The following is a 4,338-nucleotide window of genomic DNA, read 5'->3' on the forward strand; positions in this document are numbered from 1 at the left end:
CACATTTCGTGCCTTCACTACAGTGATTATTTACAGAGACTATTTCCGTCAAAAGTATTTGACAATCCTGAATATAACTGATCCAGCAACATCATCTGCCCCTGTCACCAGGTTTAGCGTTTAGGGATCAGTAATTCCACGGTTCAATTATCTGTTAATGCATTAATAGGTAAATTAGTTGTATGATGCAACTTGTCGTCAGCTACTCAATACCAATCTTTTGTTTTCGAAAGCAGACGAGTGTGAAATCATAAAATGGAGTTTTATTCCAATGTCACTCAAACTCATTATGGATCCAGTAAATTTGCCCAAGGTAATACGCATTGTCCTTTAGTGGAATGATTCTTTTTTTATAATAAACTTAGTAGTGACAACGCTCGCTTTCGAGGTGATATTCATACAAATGTTTAGTCGACAACATCTTGGTTTTGTTGTAAAGAAATTAAGTACTACATAAACAAATATACCATAAATAACTATATATATATATATATATATATATATATATATCTATATATATATATGTGTGTGTGTGTGTGTGTGTGTGTGTGTGTGTGTGTGTGTGTGTGTGTGTGATAAAGGGTTAATAAGAAAGGTTGGGATTCCTTCCAAGTAAGTCAGTGTGAGACTGGAGCTCTTGTTGTATGGGTCGCTCTGCAATACACGCATCAGTGGACTCCGAGGTTTTATTACAATCCTACACATCTAATATCCTACATGGCACAGTAAGTTACTTATGCTTGTAAATGTGAAGCAGAATGCCCACCCCACGAAGACCTACAGTAGCTGCCCGTAGGTTTACTGGCCTTAGAGGGTCCTATTCACCCCTCCTCATGATGCTGCATGTGGCGGCTATGGCTGGGGCAACAGCAACATGTGCTCGAGGCCCTCCAAAGTGCCCAACACTGCCCTAACTGGAACACGTGGCTCCTTGTCTGCAGCCCCTCAGAAATGTGAAATGGAGATGTCAACAGCCACGTTTCAATCATGGCAAAGTGCCGGCCGACGAGGCAGTCCATCATGTGACTGTCTTGCACACCGGTGCTGCAGCATGCCCTCGATGCCAGTACAGTGCAGCAAATTGGAGCAGCTTTTCGACTGAGGAGGCACTGGATGCTGCCTCCAAACTCGTCCTTCGTGCTTCAAACCAGGCAGTTCAGTGGTTAGAGTTTTTCAACATGACGCAAGGTCATAACGAAAGTGTCAGTAGTTTTTTCTTGCGTAGCTCTCAGAAAGCCACAGACTGTGATTTTCAATGCCCTAATTATAATTTTAATTTTTCAGAGTATGTTGTTAAAGAAACTTATAGTGGGATTAGGGAATCAAGTGTAAAACACAAATATTTCAATCAAGTGAATCATTTGTGAGTGGCGATGCCCTACAGGCTATTAATATGTTGTGCGTTCGAGGCTGCCAGGCAGGATGCCAGTGGTAGGCAGCAGGGTACAGAAATTGCACTAGTAGAGTTTGAAAGTAGTGCAGCTGCCGTCCCCGAGACGGCTGCTGCATATGGGAAGAGGAGCCAGGCACCGTCGAACCCCATCACCATTAGGCGTATATGCAGGAACTGTGGAGGTAGTCACACCCCTGAGAGAAATGCATGCCCAGCAAGGTTGCTTATTTCTCATAACTGCCAGAAGACTGGGCACGTCAATAAATACTGCAAAAGCAAGAAGGCACCAGCGTACCCCACCACCTCCACGGTGGTGACAGGGGCAATCGTCACTGCAACACAGCACCCCTACCAAGCAACTGTCCTGGTCAGTGTGGCAGAGAGGGAGGGGCCCAGGTTCATTAACATGAGTGCCGTTGCCGACACAGGGACGCTGGAGTGCCTGGAAACAGCAGCTTTCTGGATCGCCTTCAGGAATTGCACAAGTGTATAAGAGGTTTATTTTGTCAAATCTGCCAAGTCACTTTACCCCTCTCTGCATGTAGAGACCTCGGACTTGTCTCAAACAACTTTCCACACCATCTCCCAAGTCCAATATCAGTGAATGTGTCTACTGAAACAACTCCACCACCCAGACCTTCATTAGTTCCGCTACCGCCCATCGAAGAGAACGTCCCACGCCTGGAGCAGTGTTTACTCCAACACTTCTTGTCATCCATCTGATGCCAAACGCTGTGCCGTATGCACGCCATACTCCCGCAACAGTTTCCAAGCACTAGGAAGACAAGATTCCATGCAACATAAAAGTACCATACAAACAAACAAACCTGTTCGGGGCTGCCGTTTTTAATGATTCTCTTCCATCTACCTCTGTGCTGTGTTCTTTCCTCCTGTACTCCATTCTATATCATATCATCTCTAATGCGATCTCTCCACCTGGTCTTAGGTCTTTCTCTTCTTCGTGTTTCATCCACCTCCACGTCCATCACTCCTCTTGCCATGTGTTGTTCCTCTCTTCTCATCAGGTGGCCATACCATCTTAACCTTGCCTCTTGCACTTTCTTTGATGCTTCAGTGACCTTTACTCTACCCCTAATATGTTCATTTCTAACCCTGTCCATTTTGGTTACTCCACTCATCCATCTAAGCATCCTCATCTCGGTTATGTCTAACTTTCTGCCCTCTGTTTTCTTTAGTGGTGCTGCTTCCAATCCATATATCATTGCTGGTCTGACCACTGCCTTGTGCACTCTGCCCTTTAATCTTATAGGGACTTTCCTATCACATATGACACTGGACACCTTCCTCCAGTTGTTCCAACTACACTGAATTCGGTTGTTAATTTCCTCTTCCATGTTCCCCTCATTGTCAATCACTGAGCCATGGTACTTGAATTTATGGACCCTCTTGATGTTTCCTCCACCTAATTTGATCGTGGTTTTCTGGTCGCTATCCAGTTCGGCTCTCATATATTATATCTTTTTATCTTTTCCCTGCTTATCCTTAAACTTCTACTCTCCAATGCATATCTCCATCTTTCAAGCTTACCCTCCAGTTCTTCCCTATTCTCAGCTACCAAGACTATGTCATCTTCATGAATCCGAGTTGCTGTCTACCAATGAAAACTTGTTGCCATAATCTTTCATCCATAACTCTTTCAATTACCTTTGGTGTATGTGACATGAGCTTGATTCCTCGGTAATTTTCACAACACTGAATGCCCCTTTCTCTTTGAATATTGGGATTAATATACTTTCTCTCCATTTTCCGGGTATTGACTCACTTTCTATAATCTTTTACATTAACTGCAACAATATGTCAGTTCCTTCCTCCTCAAGAGCCTTCCAGGCTTCTGCAGGTATGCCATCCAGTCGCACCGCTTTACTATTTTTCATCTTTCCCAGTGCCACTCTAACCTCAGCTTTTGTTATTTCTGTGACGGGTCCATAATTTGTGTGCTCATCTCCTCTTAGAAATCTTTCATTTTCTTCATTCAATAAGGCCTCAAAATATTCTTCCCATCTCATTATGTCTACCCTATTTCTCAGTACATTTCCATCCTTATCCTTAATCTGTCTTATGTGTGTTGTATCCTTTTTACTCATTTCTTATTTGTGCTAGTTAAAGATCTTTCCTTGCCCTTCCTTGGGTTGATAAATGGGTAAAAGATGAAAATAAATAAAACGACAGCTATTAGTGTCTAATCCATAGTTTTTTTAGGTTGCTGAAATTAATAGCAACAATCCTGATGCCCTTGAAGTCCAAGTTCAATCCCAATAGGGAGTGGGGACTTTTCGAGGTCTCTGAAATGAATAGGGACACTCCCGCACTCCCGATGCCCTTCAAGTCCAAGTTCAGTCTCCATGGGAGGGTGAAAGGGGGTGGGAAGTGATGATGTAAAAATAACCAAAAAATGACAGATAGCCCTTAATCCATAGTTTTTGAGGTTGCTGAGATGAGTAGGGTCACTTGCAATGCCCTTCAAGTCCAAGTTCAGCCCCGATCCCAGGGGTGGCATAGAAATAACAAAAATCAACAGATATTAATGTCTAATCCACAGTTTTCGAAGCCACTGAATGATGCACTTTGAATCAAGGTTCAGCCTCAATAGGGAGTGGCTGGAAAGGGTTGGGATGGGGGTGACACGTAAAAATAAGCGAAAACAGCAGATATCAGTGTCTAATCCATAGTTTTCAAGGTTGCTGAGATGAATAGTGACACTCCTGATGCCCTTCAATTTCAAGTTCAGCCCCAAAAGGGAGTGGATGGAAATGGGTGGGAAGGGGTGACATGTAAAAGTAACCTAGAAATACAGATAGTGTCTAATCCATAGTTTTCGAGGGCTCTAATATGAATAGTGATGCTCCTCATGCCCTTTAATTTCCTGTTCAGCCCAAATAGAAAGGCAGGGTAAAAAGGGGTGGGAAGAGGGTGACGTGCAAAAA

Source organism: Macrobrachium nipponense, chromosome 4 (assembly GCF_015104395.2).
Source record: "Macrobrachium nipponense isolate FS-2020 chromosome 4, ASM1510439v2, whole genome shotgun sequence".
NCBI lineage: Eukaryota > Metazoa > Arthropoda > Malacostraca > Decapoda > Palaemonidae > Macrobrachium > Macrobrachium nipponense.